Source organism: Dreissena polymorpha, chromosome 12 (assembly GCF_020536995.1).
Source record: "Dreissena polymorpha isolate Duluth1 chromosome 12, UMN_Dpol_1.0, whole genome shotgun sequence".
Classification (NCBI taxonomy): Eukaryota; Metazoa; Mollusca; class Bivalvia; order Myida; family Dreissenidae; genus Dreissena; species Dreissena polymorpha.
This window is the reverse complement of record NC_068366.1, coordinates 14,376,769-14,395,963: the sequence shown is the minus strand read 5'-3', so window position 1 is coordinate 14,395,963 and position 19,195 is coordinate 14,376,769. Positions and strand designations below refer to the sequence as shown.

The 19,195-nt window shown below is 34.0% G+C and overlaps 1 long non-coding RNA gene across 1 annotated transcript; it reads left to right on the top strand.

The window, feature by feature from the left end:
- The first annotated feature begins 13,799 nt into the window (after window positions 1–13,799).
- LOC127853925 (uncharacterized) lies at window positions 13,800–18,908 on the top strand. The gene is made up of 2 exons (XR_008036791.1): window positions 13,800–15,409; window positions 15,559–18,908. It is a non-coding gene; the product is annotated as an uncharacterized LOC127853925 (long non-coding RNA).
- The last annotated feature ends 287 nt before the right edge of the window (window positions 18,909–19,195 follow it).

The window sequence follows — 19,195 nt, the reverse complement described above, 5'->3', positions numbered from 1 at the left end:
CGGACCAAACTGCCGTTTTGCAGGTTTGCTGACGAAAACGTCATTTTAATAAAAATGACGATATTTCGTGCTGGCGAAAATAAATTATTTCACAGTATATACAGTCGAACCGAGCGCCACCTAAGTGAATGGCAAGACACGAACATTTCGAAGGCCATTAGCATTTTACGAAGATTCCAGATAATTTATTCCTTCTAAATTAACGTGTATCAACCAACGTGTGTGAAGTTAATGAGATCCTTTCGTGCACGTGTGTCAACATCACTCTTACCTAATAATTAATAAGCGTCTTAAAAGTTAGAAAGAATTTAGAATTATACCTGCAAGTTGAATATTTTCAGTTGAGTTATGGTCTTGTGCTGTTGGGGGGGGGGGGGGGGGGGAAACCAATTTTATGCGGTATGTTGTCCACCACCTACCCAATTCAAATGAATCTGTAGCGGCTGTGATTGATCTCGGGTAGCCTAGGTCGAGCGTGTGTAGCAACCGTTGAACTCACCGGACCAAGAGTGCATCCCACCTTCAAATGTGCTTATTACACTCACGAAAGTTGAGTCGAATTTTGAATTAAAAGTGCAATGTCAAACCATTTATATTTTAGTTTAAAATATTCAAATTGTGCATGTTTACGTGCTTTGGGGAAATAAAAGTACAGATGAAGCCCCACCACCAAGCAATCTCACATGCTTTTGATTAACACATAAACAAACCAAATTTATAAAAAAGGATTTTATACATATATTCTGAAATATCGAATACTATCGAATGCTTAATAAATCATCACTTATTTGAATATTAACTAAGATTGTCAATTACGAATGTCCATATTATTTGCTTGGCAGATATAAAACTAAGGGATGTAATTATTAATTATTACTTAATAATGACATTCGATAGTGCAACGTTCAATTTACTGACATGTCCCTTGAAATTATTATTACATGCATGCTATATATATGGATTCTAAATACAATGTATGTATGAAAATAATTCAGGGAACATAAATTTCAATAATAGTTTTATCATACAAAGTTAAGCAAGAATTATGTATAGGATTCAAGGAATGTTGCACATCTTATTTTTTTTAGTTGATATTGAACCCATTGTGTTTGACATATTCTGTTAGAACAATTGTATTATGAATAAGAACAAAACTTCAATGCTATGGTAGCGTTATGATTTTTATAAAGATTGTTGGTGTGTAAACGCAATACTGAGTACTGTCTTATAATTAAGTATTAGGTCATGCGTGCACAATAATGAACGGCACAGCGTGGCGTTATCTCTTAAAAGTAACTCGCTAAAGTGTCATTTAGCCAATCATATGATAGAGAAACCTTTTTAATAAAACGGAACTGCCTGCTGTTCTGTCAGTTCGTGTATGGACACTTTCAATCTAATCAAATAACTGTTACGACCATCGTTTTAGATGCATGTAGATTAGATATAGATATTTATAATAGAGTTGTGTGTTAAGCACATACGTATAATATAGAACACATTTAAAATACGTAAATTGAATACCCTTTCCCGTATGTCAATACGTCAATATATCGTGTTATATGGTTATGCACCTCTCGTTGAGGTACACAGGTTTCATTATGCGATTAACTGACACGTTCAGATATCCGTTAATTTAAGTGTTATGCGTGTCCCATAAGTTTTCAAATATGACAGGAGTCGAAATAAACGTTGCAATAATAATTTATTTATACGAAGACAAATAATTGCAGTGTACAACCCGTAAAGTGAAACACAATATAAGTTGTTTGCAACCGCCAGCATCCCAGTTATTATAGTAGGGTAGTATTTACAAAAAATTTCCCATGTGACGCACAGTCGGTCAGTTCCGCGAATTTATGTAAATCATACAAGAAAAAGTTATACAATTTTCCGAAGTCAGTGTTACTTAAAGTTTACAATTTTTAAAATACTGGAGTTACGTAGAAACTGCCTTGTTGGCACCTGCAGAACATCTGTTTTTTGACGAACAGCGTCGTCTAAGGTTTGATAACCAGTAAAAAAAATCTTCACAATGGGAACCTATGTAAAAGACCGAGCCAGTCCGATTGAGATAACTCGATTTTTCAGTTACTTCCCTTGGCATTCGCCACTGTGTAGGAGATTGCTCGTTGATTTTCATTGATAACATTCTCATAGCAGAGTTGTCGTTCGTGTTGATAAAGGTAAATATTAATAGAACAGCATATCTTGGGGAAACAGATTCAATAAGTGTATCAGAACGTTAATTTAAAATTAGTAATTTTACATCCATTTTATTTTTATGGACCAATGAAACAACTATATCTTTTCTCTATTTTGTTTGATATTTGTTCTCGATTTAGTAAATACATTGCGAATAAAGCATGTAATATTAACTTTTTACGTGATCACAAAACTAAAGAATGCGAACAATTTCGAACCTGCATATTGTAAACGCTGCACTGCTATGATATATATAGATATAACAACATAGTGTAAATGTCCGTCCCGCTAGCGCAGTGGTAAGGACGTTAGCTTTTTCACCTTTACGACACCGGTTCGATTCCCGCTCCCGGCGCAATGTTATATTTTGTCTGTTTTGTGGTCACCATTCCGGACAGGTGTTTTTTTCCGGATAATCTCATCCCCCGCCCGCAGAATTTGACCATATAAAAAATTAAAAAGTATTTCAGTACAAAACAAATAGATGGAAATTGCAGCTATCATTCAAAATTCGTCCCAACTGTCGTCAATCTAATCTTATTAGGTAGGAGTGCTGGACACACTCCGGGTTCCAACATTATGCAGCCTCAGCCCGGAGGTAACTCATTACCTTGGAAAACACAAATAAACAGACTGGGTGCAGCCTAGGCGCGTATAGACTCAAACAAGGCAACAAACTCAAGTGCGGACACAATCATTTAAAATTTACATATTGAATACGATATTCTAACAGAAATTACACAACCACCTAAGTGTACATACCATGTTTGATATTTCGTTCGATTGTTAGATTTCAGCATATACATGTATACGGTCATTTCGCTATTAGTTAACTTATCCATATGTTCGTGGGCGAACTCGGATAGTCAAGTGCTCATACGATTGAGCTCACATGGTCCGGCTATGTGCTCATACCTACTTTCGAGAATCATCATGAAGGTATTGCCATACTTAATGAACAGGAATGTGATCCGCCTCCCAGTTTCGCTCAATGGGTCAAGTTACCCACGGGTACTACTTCCCCGTACCCCTAAACTTTTTTCGTACCAAAAATATTTCGTACGCAAAACTTTTTCGTACCAAATTTTTTTTCGTAACCAAAATTTTCGTACCCAAATTTTTTATCGTACCCAAATGTTCGTATCAACATACACAATTGTGGTGATATAGATAGACTTAAATTGATGTTTTATATCCATCCTCTTCAAAAGCATCGTCACACCAGTACTGTCAGTACTTTGATTCTACAACGTATTACAAGTAGATCTACTAGCACCTATATACAAGCAAGTACATCATAATAAAATGATTGAAAATAATTAAATAACATCATTAAACGCATTAGGTTGCATTACATATCATTTTTTACGCATTTATAACTCTATCAATATTTAGTTTTGACCAAATCCACATATTGTGTTAAATAAGTTGGCTTTATCCATACATGAAAACACCGTGGCATGTAATAATTGTTTTCAAACCAGATATCAATGCGGCATTTTATAATTAAAGCGGGTATATACGATCTTGTCAAATATTTATTTATTAATATAAAATGTGTAAAAACTTATTATACATATATTTCAATATAAACTAAAATAAAAGTTAAGAAGAACATGTGTCGAAAAATGCTAAACAAGCCAGATATTTAATTCTGAAATCGAAAAAGGCTGTACAGCCGAATTCGCCAGCATGTATATCATGCATGTACGATGTGAATCTAAATTTAGTCTAACGGTTCATTTGAAATTCCTGCAGCGATATCGATTCATACGACACACGAACACTTACTAAAAAGACGAATGCATCGGTTATTGTAGGAAAATAATTACGAATTATCTTCGTCATAATCGGCTCGGGGCGCTAATTTGTATTTGCTGTATTTTATGAAATTCGTCTTAAATGTATCATTTTTCTTGCATATTGTGTGTTATTATAACATATTTGTATCAATATTTTACAATTCAGCACATATAAAAATCGTATATATCAGCTTTAACAATTGAATGATCATCGAGCTAAATTATATTATTACATTTGTATTCAATACTTGTTATTTTACACATAAATTGTATATATTTATTTCTGTATAAAGATAATAATTTCAGATAACTTTATAACTGATTATTTGTCCTCGCAAACATGCATATTTTATAAGTTTGTTGGAAAATATTTATGAAAAATACTTGGCCCGATGTTTTCTTTAGCTGCCGAAAGTTCGGTTCACTGACGTTCGTCATCTATATTGAAACAAGTTTTGTCTAAAATGTTGTAACTTTAAGTTGCAAAATATCTATTAATCCATACAAAATATTTGTAAGCATATGATTTAGTTTATACATGTACATTTTTTTCGCAAAGTGTATCCTATTACAATTAGCGGCCGATTTTCGAGATAAACCTTATTTTCGTAGGACAATGTTTTATTCTCAAGTTTCCTAATTGTAACTGAACTGCAGACACAGATGCCCGTGTAACGTGACACGCGGTTATATATCTATTAATGAGACGTTAAAATGACTGATACGGAAAACATTCCGTTTCCGATAAGAGGTTTGGCTAATTTTTCTCTGCTGCAATAGTAGAAGAACTTCCGTTCAAATGACTTTATGTATTGTTTTACACGTGTTAATGTCTATAATGAGTGTCTTACATGCAAGCTGGCTCGATGTTTGGTCGTTTATATCAATGCAACGTGTATCACGAATTTTACCGTTTCAAGGCAAACGTGTCAATAATATAGACCATTTCTTACTGTTAATTTGTGATGTTTATGTTTTGCCCTAAATTGCTTATCTGATATCGGACCTAAGTCGTTTTGCAACTCAACAACGTTGAATTAAATACATGTACATGAATATTTTAATTGTTTACATGCACACATTCTATTCTTTATCAGCTTGTATTGCCGTAGTGTTATTTTGTCTTTGCGATCTCAGTAGGTTTCTTTTTTACGGTGTAGTTTATACATCTAAAATGTTTTCATAGAACAATTAAGAGCTTTGTCTCTGTATTTTTGTTGTGTGTTCGCTGCGTTTGCGACACGTAATTCGCGCTTTGGGCATTCAATGCACCAGTTCAACCGATTTTTATACACGTATACAATGCTTATAATTTGTACAGATTGCGTTCCTATATATTGTAAGATTTTATCATTTTATGTACGTTTATATAATAACAAAGTGTTAAAAAGGTGTTTGTCACTTGCATACTTCAATATTGTTTATAAACTTTCATTAAGCCCATATTTAGAATGCATATGATATGTAGTAAACTAAAACCAAATGTTAATAAGTGTAATTAAAATGCTAGACAGTCGTTATCTTTATGTAAGCACGATTAATCATCGTTCGCTTTGTTTTTGTCCGCCAGTTAGCCATAAGCATGATAGCCGTTAGCAAGTGAGACAGGTACATGTAGCATGGTAGGTTTTAGGATATTAAAGGGTCATTAAGGGAGAAATGTGGACCTTAAGAATTCACTTTGGGACTTTTTACTAAAAGAAACAAGTTCTAGGTTAGTCATAGTAGAAATCCTGTTAGGGGTTTTAAGAATGCTATGGGTCTTTCTGAAACAGTGTATTTGTACGGTTAAGTAAATAACGATAAGATGTTCAAAGTAAATTAGTGTCTATTACAAAACATATGACGTTCAGGGACTGTAAAATAGGGACAGATTATGAAATAAATTGAACGATTTTTTTCTCCATCAAATCAAAAGAAAACAGTGATAATGTTTTGTGAAAAGTTTCTTTGCAGAATACATATACAACTGTGTTTTTGGTCTTTGTATTTGGTGTTTTAGAAAATACATCTATGCCACCTTAAAATGGCCCTACATTACACATTATGAGAAAATTCAACATTGATGCATTACAACTTGCACCACGCTTTGCCTGTAATTAACACTGCGCATAGAAATCACACAAAAATAGGTCAAATCCTTACGTCGTTATAATACCACATTGTTTAATTCATATTGGTAATGACTCATGTCTTTGGGCCATGGTGAGGAATTAAATTGTTCGAAAAACTGAAGACTAAGAACAGCGACACAAAGCCAAACATTACAAAGCAATAAACCAAGAAATCAAGAAAAGCATGAAAAACGAAGAGCAAACGTGTTTTGAAGAACATGACCAGGATATTGATGAAAAGCTGAATCACAACAACAGCGAGTAATAATATCAGCTGGTGAAAGATCTAACTAGCAGTAAGCAGGGGCGAACCACCACAATCCATGACAACATATGCTTAGGCGATGCACAGAATACTGAGTACAACTGCACAACTACAACACCACAGGAGTCACAGATGCCTATCCATTAACTAACAACGACTACCACCCATTTTTCGTGAAGAAGTAAAGCAAAAACGAGATTGCATACGAAGGGGAAGTCGGCAGGAGTTGACAACATCCGATGAGAGCGAACAATCAATTGCGCTTAACTGACAATTTGCAACAGATCCGGAATACAGAGGAATGGGCCACTATTAGGCGGTACAACATCAACGCCAACCTGCCAAGGCCATTTGACACATGTGCAACCACGAGGGAACATCCAGCATTGGCGACAGAACAATACAAAACTAACGTTTATTCAATGATATATATGACCTAGCCGTAAGCAAAGGAGTTAAAGAACCTAGTGGAGCGATTGGATACTAGTAAAACGTGCACAGCCTTCGGCATGAAGATCAGTGCAGAGAAGACCAAACTAGAGATCAACAACACCAACGGAATGCTACCTGATATCAGGGTATATGACGAGAAGCTAGAAATCGTTAGCAGCTTCAAACACATGAGGGCAATAGTAACATATGAAGGATCCAAGCTTATAATACTCCCCATACTCGCACAAACCACAGTAGCGCTCACAATATAAATACAAAGAAGTGAAACTCCAGCTACTGGAGCAGTATTGAATTATTATCATAAACAATCAGTTGGTCCTTTATATAAGGCAAGTGACCAATTGCCCAAACAGTACAAAGCAGCACAATACAAAACAACATAAACACAAATAAGAATAAAGCTGGGGTCACCGCCTTGGAACAGTCAATGCAAAGCATTGGGGGTTTAAACCGGTTTTAGAGCGCTCAACCTCACACTTGGCCCAGCAATATTCATGTTACATTTAATTGTAAATAAAAATTAACCTCATAGCATTGTAACTCAAATTAAACAATAATAAAAGGGAATTAAAACGCATTCAATTTAATTATCATTTAATTACTCAATGGTAGGAAAGATACCAGAGCAAGAGAGTTACAATTTTTTGAGGCACGATGAAATGAAACTACTAACAAGTATCTACTACATTCCTTCTTTATAGAAAAAGATTTAAAAATATAGCGTCATAAAGTTAATATTTCAGATCATCATCGCGCAAATACAGGAAGAAGGAGCAATAATGGGTGTAAAGGATCCATATTACATACCTTTGTTGTTTATGCGATTGCTAAAAAAATAAATCTAACAAGAAACACCTATCAGAGATGAAATGAAATGAAAATTGAACGATATAAAACCAATGACCTATGCACGAAGATTACAACAGTGAAAGTGGGTCGTATGACTTCTTCAGGGGTGTATACATATATGCGTTAACGATTCTCCAGTGCGAATTCACAATAGAACTATTGTCATGTAAAAACCTGCAGCCACAGGAAACAACTTCATGATTTATGCCATGTGCTTTAGACTGGCGCCCGCGGTGTTTGTGATATAAATGAAATTGTAAAAAATGAGGTTAACTTTTTGGAGTTATGTGTCGTTTTATTTATTGTATTTATTAATTTATGTATATTTAAATTGTATAATAAACAGACGCCTGTGAAATTCATGATTCAATGTACGATGTGAGTCTAAATGTAGTTTATCAAGTAGATTTGTTCCTACGACACAAAGACACAATTATGTTCAACAGAGACAAATGCCAATAATATCACTTAATGATTCCAACTTTTAAGAGAAGAAAGATATAGTGAATCGAAAACCATCAAGCACGTGTTTTTAAGTACATCAGCATCATATCCTTTTGATAAAAACGAGTTAATTAAATTAAAAAGTTTAATATGAACATTTCCTTTAACATATTTTAATTTGCGGACACGCTTCAAAACATCTCCATAAAATGATGGATGGGAAATTCCATTTTTTAAATGCCATTTTAAAGAAACATTATATTTCGAAATTGAAACAACATACTTTGAGTGAAATTTAGCGAATTTACTTCTCAGGTTATGATACAAAAAGCCTTGTTTTAGCAATTTCTTTGTTAATATAAGATTACAATCATTAAAATCTTTAATACATGAACATGCTCTGGCATAAGGTACCAACTGTGAAATGTAAATACCATAGGAAGGACCTTTAGGGATGTTGCCATCTAGGAACGGAAAATTCACAATATCAAAGTTAAAGTCGACCCGTTTGTCGTATAAACTAGTTTAAATCATATTATTATTAATAGTAAGATGTAAGTCTAAATACGCAGCGTCTGTATTGGATTGAGACGATCTATTTAAGACTAGTTCGTTTGGGTAGATTTTGTGAATATATTGTTCAAATAATGGATTATCTAAATTAAGTATGTCATCAATGTATCTACTGGTAAGGTTAAAACATTGAATCAAATCTAGTTATTTAGTTTTAGATAATTCTAACATAAATTCGCTTTTATAACAATATAAAAAAAAAGATCAGCTATAAGTGGGGCACAATTAGTACCCATAGGAACGCCAATACTTTGTTTAAATATTGTACCATTAAATTCAACAAACAAGTTATCCAGAAGAAAAGTAAGTGCTGTACAAAAGTCAAGACCAGTCCAATTGATGTAATTTTCTAATATCTGATTAATAAAAAAGCTGTTTTAGTGTTTAAAGCTAGATATGAACACTTCTCTCTAGCAAAAGATTTTTCAATCAAAGAAACAAGTTTGGATTTTATTAAAGCGTGAGGAATCGTTGTATATAATGTAGAAAAATCATAAGTGCTTACTTGTGACACCTTATATTTTTTCTTTTCAATTTTATCAATAATTTCTTAGGAGTTTTGTATTGACCAAAATAGGTTAATATTACTATTTTCATAAACTTTATTACAATATTTAGCTATATGGTATCTAATAGCACTCAATGCAGAAGTAAGATACACTGATAATTGCTTGGTGGTACAAGACACTGAATTAGCGATAAAACGACTTTTATATGGCGTTTTATGTAATTTAGGTATCCAGTAAAGTGATGGCAATTTCCTGTCAGTAATATTGATAATTACATTTAATTTTTTGCATTCGGCAATATGGTCGACAATAATTTCATTAGGTTGCTTATTGTAATCACAATATGGTGTAGTTTGTGAAAGTTCTTGTGAAATAGTTTGAACATAAAACACTCGTCGTATTATAATTACATTATTAGCAGCCTTATCAGCAGGAACTATGCCGAATTTAGATTTTAAGTCTTCGAGCAATTTACAAAGATTTTGTCTATTAAATTTAGGTGAATGTGGTAAGGCCAAAGGATTTGTATCATAAAAATATATTTTATTCATCGCCATACTAAATATTTTTGTTTTCCAATCATTGAGTTCAGTAATTTCAGCATTTTCTTTCCTGCACCATTTAGTGCAATAATCCTGTAAGGATGCTACGATTTTCTTAATGCAGTCATCAAAATCAACAGGAATAGGCAATCTATACTAAGGGCCTCTGCGTAGTAAATTGCTAAGGTTTTTATTTTGAATGAAATTAAGGTCCCCAGTAATAACATGTCCAACTGGACCATATATATATTTGGAACTAGAACAGTCACATGATGTAGGACAATTTCTTATTACATTAATATCTGTGGAAATAGAATTATAATTAAAAACGATACTTCTTACAGGTTTACTATATTTGTAGCAAATAAGTGGTGATTCAGTATTGCGGAAATAAGGGGGAATCAACCGACGTACGTTTTTATCATTGAATATTTTTGGAAGGTCAATTAAATCACAAACCTCAAGACCATCTGGAAGTACGAATGTATAGTCCTCAGCTCAAAGTACAGACTGATGTGGGCCCTAGTCATGTCAATTTTTTTGGTTACTTGCGAGTAATGGATACTTCCATTGGACTTTTTTTTCATGTTATAATTATCTTTCAAATTGTGTTTGCAACGAACAATTTATTAGAGTTCTGTGTTTATACACGAAGGGAAGTGAAGCCAAGATTGTGTTTTTGTTTGAAGAGAGCATTTAACAGAAACAAATGCGAGTCATTTGACGAATTCGTCTGAATTATTACAATACGTTCGATACGGCACCAAATGTCTCTATCAAAGCAATGATGCATTTTGAACATAGTTCGTGTAATTATCATGCATGTTTCTTATTTATGATCATTGATGGTGATGTTTGTAGTTGCCTCGATGCTGCTCCGGCTTCGGCGTGCGTCTCTGTCTGTTTGAATCCGCCTATCCGTAGTTTTTTGTCAAGTGTTTGTATATTGTTGTTTAATGTTCCCAAAGTGCTACATTCGTCATTGTTAGTCTGTTTATACTAGAACTACTGCTGTAGCTACCATGGCTGCTTCTGCTGCTTCTTCCAAACATAATCACTAAAAATTTGCCACACATCTCGCGAGTTATACTCGTTAAATAGTATGTACGCAAGTGATAGGAGTTCAGATTCCAATGACTTTTTTTAACACGTTATATTCCGAAACATGTTATCACCAACAAATGGTCGTTTAATGTATACTGACATTACCAATTGCCATAGTATACAGCATTTGCAAACGAAAAAAATGAGATTGTATTTTACAGTTTCAACCCGTAATTAAATAGAATATCAAGTAAATTCTGATATAGAAATGTATTTGTTTTTAAATATCTAATGATGATAAGCATATGATCGGGTCGTGTTTGAACCTTCAATAAGACCGTATCATCTCCGCGTTTTACTGAGATTAAAGACAATGCACTACAATTGTATTCAAGTTAAATTACTTGGTATGCTTACCAGAGCACCAGAACTCTAACTTCGAGGCGCCCTTTCAAATAGTTGTTAATGCATGTAAATGTTTTCCTCTAGTAATTTCAGTTAAGTACACACGATTAAAGCAAACCCATCGGACATATTTATCATTGACAATGCCCGATGATACTGGCTAATAGCTTCATGGAAATCAAATACCTAGTCGTTAATGTGCTAATGACATGCCACACGAACATTTGTTAAAGATAACAATTATCCGATTTTTTTATTAGAATAATGGTTAACTTTTCAAATAGTTTTCATATGTTCAATATGATATAAATGCTCGTTTAGATATGAATATTGATTAAGTGCATTACTTTTTGTTTGGATATGTTTTATTTATTGGCACATGTACGAATCATGATTCATTTCTTAGTCTCAGCACAGTGTCAGATACATTCAATACATTTGATGCAATTACTTTGCTTCATACAAGACGCGACACTTTCGATACTTTTCAAAACGTGTGTGAAACTGAAAGAAAAAATGGATGCAGGAAAAGTAAATTATTTTAAGTGAATATAAAATATAATCGTGAAAACATCGATCTTTGACAAAGTGTATTTTTTCATATCGATAACTTGAGTGACCATATTAAAACAAAACGCATTGTATTTATATAATCATAATCGATATAAAAGTGAGGTTACTTCTGTTAACGGATGGAAATGAATCAACAATATTCACAAACATGTGTTTACAAGACATTACTTAACAAACATTAAAACACACTAATACAACATAGCTACACATTATGACGCGTTCACTTAGCAAAAACAAACATGTGTAAAATCCCTTACTAGAAACATTTAGACACTTGATATGTACACATGAATCGAATTTTCATAACAACTGATGGCAAGATGTATCAGCACGTTTATATAAAATCTTTTTTTCATATTGCTCGATGAGTAGATTTGAAGTGATCATACTCTAATTGATCCAATTTTGATATGTGATGTTGGTTAGTGAAATGAAACCAACTGCATCAAGATAATGAGGTCTACTACAGTATCATTAAACTGAAGCTGTTCAACTAATGACACATTTTTGTCAACTTAGATGTTTATAACAAAGTGCCATAAACGTCATGTGTGTTCCTCATTTGTCTCATTTATTTGTCATTATGTTGATTCTTTTACAATACTGAATAATCACAGTTCATCGTAGTAAAATGAATTTAGAATGTCACTTAACTATGTTTTGAAATAACGATGGTATAAAATGAAGGAGGCATATGTTCATATTTGTATGAATTAGTGCTTGATCAATTCTGAGATACTCGCAAAATCGTGAAACTGCGATGTAACGTCGCATTTAATTCAATGAAGAAAACATATCATATCTTTTATATATCGCTTATACGCGTTCATAGGATGGGAGAGGCCAAAGTAACCATTTAAAAAGATTAAAAGTAGATCCTTTTGCACATGTATTAACACGTGCATTTCTGTTTTCATTAAATCTCCTTTTCCGTTTAAACTCACGGTTTTCGCTTTTTTATCAAATTGCGCGATGCTTGTAATAATAACACATGTTGATTTCAAATTCAAATAATTGTAATGTGCATATTTGTGCGAAAATTGCACGTTTTAGCCAAATTTGTCAATAAGGTACTGACTGATCTTTTCAATGAGGTGTTTTCCCGGACGTTAATTAATTCTGTTCGTTACGATTCGATTCGATTGGATTGAAGTTGAGATTATTTATTAATCAATATTTAATCAATATTTAACAATTTCAAATATAATCAAACAAATATCATATTATAAATATATATTATATAAACCCGTTTTAACGTAGCACATTTACGGGTAAATTTTATATTAAACAGAACAGAACAGTTAATTGAATAAATCAAGGCCTCCGGCCCATAATACATAGCATAATGGCATAATACAATACAATTTAAGAGTTGTGCCCATGATATATAACACAATAACATCAAAATTAATAATACAGTTTCAAAAGTTGTGTAATTTTACATTTCGAAAGGCGAATGGCAGGCTTTTCGGAACTCCTAAGACATAAGATCCGTTTTCGCAATACGTGGCTCAGTTTTAAAAGCACGTCCAATAATATGACGAAAGTATTCGCATAAATGAAAAAAAAGTCTAGATAACAATTACAAAGATTATGAAAAATAAGAGAACAAGTTGGAACTCGGAACTCCTAAGATATAATACCCGTTTTCTCAATACGTGGCTCAGTTTTAAAAGCACGTCCAATAACATGACAACAGTATTGGTATAAATGAAAAAGAAATGTCTTGATAACAATTACAAAGATTATGAAATAAAAGAAAACAAGTTGGAACTCGGAACTCCTAAGACATAAGACCCGTTTTCGCAAAAAAAGTTGTGTCAAGCTCAATGTTCATGAGATATCAATAACATCAAGTGGTACACATAAAGAGAGATTTTCCTAACAATATCAGCATCCTGAGAAGACATCAGTACATAGAAATCTTGAGGATCAGTACCATGTGTATACCAGTTAAACAAATATAAATTCTAACATCATCATATTTATGACATTTAAAAAAGGCATGAAATTCATTTTCAGTTCTGTGCGTTACGGAGTATAGCACAGAACGTATGTCTAAACATAACGCACCGCACAAAACAGGTATATGTGCGGTTCGTTCATGCGTGTGGTTGTCACGTGAGTGATGGTCACTCAGGTGGACACAGGCGGGAATTTGCACGGGGTGTTGATTGTTTGGTCAGTTCTACGCTAGACTTCGATCAGTAAACTTGTCTTCGTGTACAAATCCTACATCGTGTTGTCGACCTAAGCAGAACACAGGGTGTCCATGCTGCAAGATTTGGAACGCATCATAGAAAAGATAAGTGCTAAAAGAAACGTAAATCTGTTAAATCCGTTATACTGAATCTCGAGCATAGTATCGAGTGTTACGAAGTAGTAACAGAGTTGAAACGATGTATAGTTCAAGTAACAATTTGAGCACAAGAGAATCCGATCAATTTACAAATAAAAATATTGATGGCACGCGACCGAAAATTCACAGGTCATTAATGGTAGAACACGACAAAAGCTTTCGAACTTACCGGGGAATAAATTGCTATTCTTTGTGGTGTTGTATACATTCTATATGTATATGTGTAAATGTTTTGCGAGTCTGATGACGTAATGTTATTTGCAGAAAAATACAAGGTAGAGGCGATGGCATATAAAAAGGCGGAAACAACGCCACGCGGCGCTCTTGACGGGTCATATCAGAAGCCGGAAGCTTCATCTAACATCGCAACACAAGGGGCTAAAACTCAATTACCATTGAGACGCACAGGACTATGTTTCGCATGTGGCGAACCGGGTCATCGGAGAGGAGCAGCTGGATGTTCAGCAAACAGCTCGACCAATAAGTTAAGTTAATTATGTATAGAACCCCGTTATCAGAAAATGGGTAGTTTCGTGTTCGTCGGAAAACGTAACGTACAGAAAGTTCCTAAAGTCGAACGTGATCAAAAGGATCCATGTATAGTTCGCCGGTAAGTTGAAGGAAGGCCCACGCGGTTAAGTAGCAGGAGACTACTGATAGTAAGTACATTTTCGATGTAGTAAATGGCGGTTATAAGTTTATTTTTTTCCGTCGGAAAACGGCAACGTACAAAAAGATCTGTCTCAATGTATCAAAAGGATCTTATTATAAAACTGGATCAAAAGGATCATAGTATAGAAATTGATGCTAGAAGCTCGCCGGAAAAAAAGAACGAAAGCCCATGTAGCCAAACTGTAACAGGCTTCGGATGGTTGTTACATTTTAGATGTAGTAAATTGCGGTTATATGTTTCCTTTTCCGTCGGAAAACGGTAACGTACAGAAAGAGATAAAAGGAGCAATTGATCAAAAGGATCATAGAATAGAAATTTATCATAAAGGAAAAAATCATAGAAAAAATAAATAAATATATATATTGTTACCGGAAGTTTGTCGGTTAGTAGACTGAAAACCCACGTGACATTTATCATGTTGTCAATACGCCCGTTAATACGTTTATAGTCGTATTTAATAAGAATGGGAGGCCTCGATATATTTAAAATTATTATTTATTTATTTGTTCTACTTTCGATATTAGAGGGGCGTATCATGATATTGATACATTCACGAACGGTGTGGTTTGAGCTATCAAGAGAATAGCAGGCAGTGTTAGGTTGTTATAAGCTTATATTTGGCACGATAACGGCCGATCATATATTTATTTATTTGTTCTTCTTTCGATATTAGAGGAGCGTATCATGATATTGATACATTCACGAATGGTGTGGTTTGAGCTATCAAGAGAATGGCAGGCAGTGTTAGGTTGTTATAAGCTTATATTTGGCACGATAACAGCCGATCATATATTTACTAAAACTCGTTAAAACTAAAATGAGGTGTACTAGCATTCTTACGTCAAATTGACTTAAAATAGTTATTTGCTTTTGTGATGTTGGCATACATCACAGTGTAGAATATGAAAAAACATTATATGCTAGTGACTAGACGAGTTTGGATGTTAACTGGCTGAAGAAACAGTATTTTGATTCCTTCTCAGAGAGTAGAATGGCTCAGGCATGTGATCGATATGCATAAAATGCAGTTTTTCATAATTAAAAATTGAGTAGCTAGGCTAGAAAAAAGTATTGATTCGATGATCTATCTAATTTATCAAACGAAAGAAAAAGTAGTACTAAAAGATAAATTAATAGCTAGTCTTGTAGGGCAGATAATTTCCTTTCAGAGTGTGATTGTAAATAAAGTTTGTGATAACAATGCATATATACAATTGCATAAATACCAGAGCTAGTTGGAAAGCTCCCGTTATTGTAACGTCGCAAGCTATTTCCAAACTTAGATTATGGAAAGAAAGCACTAGGCAGTTAATCAACGGTGGAAAGATTTCAAACACAATCAGTTTTGTGTGTGTAATATATTTGCTGATGCAAGTACCACACGTTATGGTTTATGGAGGTTTTATAGAAAGTTGTAGCTTTAATGTAGATACAGGCGAAATGACTGTCAAGCTAACGATTTTCATAAAAATAAAAAAGCAAATTTATTTTCAATTTGTTTTATTCCAATGACGAAGAGAGTAAATGTATGTACTCGTGGTCTTTGAGACCCGAAAATGAGAAAATTGGAATGTACATGATCTTAATAAAAAGAGCAACCTGTTCCCGGAAGTGAACAGATTATTGACGAAAAGAGATAAGTTATTCCTGGAAGTGATTACTATATTACACTGTTAAAATCAAGGAGGTACACTGCCAGTGTTTTTATAAACGAAACAGGTAATGAATATTGTGATTTAATATGAAGTCAATACATTAAGCCACCGGAAGTTGGTTTTCAAGATAAACCGGATAAGTATTCCGTCGTTCAATATGACGTAAGTAAAATTTCTTATGATCAAGAAAATGCCTTGCATACGGCTAGAAAAGGTATGTTATTGCTCCAGGAAGTGAGCAGAAAGAGTTTGCTATGGTCCCCGGAAGTGGACATAGAGCCCAGTAGATTGCTCCCGGAAGTGAGCAGAATTTGTAGGCTATGGTCTCCGGAAGTGGACATAGAGCCCAGTAGATTGCTCCCGGAAGTGAGCAGAGATGCTCCATGAAGAGAGCAGAGAGTATGCTATGGTCCCCGGATGTTATGTTATATGAAATGTTTTAAATGCTTTGCAAAATTCGTACATCAAAGTGTATTCAGACAATAAAATGTAAAATCTATATTATTAAATGGTAGTCAAAAGAAATAGCTTTAGATTTAAATATGTAGTGTGGATACTGGATTCAATGAAAAGAGGCAGTGGGTGCCTTAGTTCAATATGGGGAAACAATGTAAACTGGTTAGTTCAGAAACTAGGTTGGTATCAATCTGTATCAATAAGATGATATCGGAGAAAGCAAAATGCATCATTGTTGTTCCAAAAAGGGGCAGTTCGCCTTATTGGCTAATGTTGATTTGTCATACGGACACATTGTGAAATATTGCAAAAAGTTTGGTAGAGACTGTATGATTCCAGGTTGTTTTGGTAACACTAGATTATCATTAAATAAGATAGCGTTAAGATGCATATCACAATACAGTTATTGATGTATAGTACATATGTTTGACAGGAAATGTTTTGAGAGGTACTCTGAAGGAGCGATTAGATGGCTCGGGCTTGCATGTGCTTCGAAGAGATCAGATGGCGGACAGAATGGCTAAGTAAATACTTAGAACAATCAAGAGCAGACAATACGGTGAAGAAAAGAATTCTTCATGTGCACATTTCAAATACTGTGAAGAAAATGTAGTCGCCATGCCAGCCTAACATATATCAGTAGTAATGTACATGGCTCAATTGATGGGTCGAGGAAATCTAATAACGTTTTTTACATCTGTGTTTTACAGTATTAAATGGATCCATTCTATTAATAGTGTACATGATCCAAAGAAAGATTTAACAAACTATTATAAGAAGCTTCAAAGCGTGTTTGTTTCAAACCATCTCACAAGAAAGATTTATCATGTACATGTGCATTCATTAGAGATGATACAAACATTGTGTTTGATATAAGGAGATTCCTCTGTTTTCATTGATTGATCATTTTTGGGTTATGCATGTACATGTATCATGAATATTAACAAATTAAGTGAGTTTCATTGTAATGACCTACAATTGAAATCTGATCACTTTGTTATTGATGTACGCCATTATAATACTGGCATGTATACGAATGGTTCGGATATTATAATTGCAAAATGTACAACTACAACTTCCCATATGGCGTTTTATTAACAAATATGTAATTAGAAAATTGGTCAGATGAATCAAATGATTTTTGTTCAAACCAGTTATTGGTTATATATATGTAATAATTTAGACTAGCTAACGCCGAGGGCGTGTTTTAGAGATGTTTGAAGCGACATGGTCGATGGAAGTCTGATAGGGCTAAAGATGAGTACATTGATGATTCTCTAGACAAAAAGCTTTTTATCACTAGACAATTGAAATTATAATTGATTTGCGGTTCGAATTTAAAACCGTACTAACCTTTGTTTTTGTTCTATCGCAAGCCTTGCCCAATGCAAAACGTGTTTTGTTTTGTGCTTAGTTGTGTGAAGACTTTTCAGTTCTGTGCGTTACGGAGTATAGCACAGAACGTATGTCTAAACATAACGCACCGCACAAAACAGGTATATGTGCGGTTCGTTCATGCGTGTGGTTGTCACGTGAGTGATGGTCACTCAGGTGGACACAGGCGGGAATTTGCACGGGGTGTTGATTGTTTGGTCAGTTCTACGCTAGACTTTGATCAGTAAACTTTTACTTTTTTAAATTCGAACCGCATTAGTAGTAAATTGGCTCAAATGACATGTTATGTTTGTGTTACATAATGTTTAGTTACATGTTAATATTGGTTGTTTTCAGGTACAGTTTTCCAGAGTTATTTTACATTGGGCTTCTGATGAATTTTTATCTCTGGTTTTTACCCTGGCCTTGAAAACACCAATTAAGGACACAATACTAAAAGTGATGTATACACATTATAGTTATAATTCGTTATATAATTTATAGATCGAAAATTGTCCTGTCATGGTTGTACTACGATTGTTCTTGATTGCTATATGATACGAATATGTAATATTCGTGGATGTGTGTTGTCAATAAACTGATCGCAAGCCTTGCCCAATGCAAAACGTGTGTTTTGTGCTTAGTTGTGTGAAGACCAATCAATAACTAACGTGTTTAAATTTTGTAGGCAATAGCTACATATACGGTTTTCTTTCAATATACCACTATGTCAACCGAGTTCAATTTTTAATTCATGAGTTGATAATCTAAATCTGGACATGGCTGCACGCTATTTGAATTAAATATAACTTATGACAAGTATTTCTCAACATTTAACAGACTTTTGAAATGCCTATAGTGATAACATCTACTCGAATTTTCAACAGAAGCGTGCCAGTC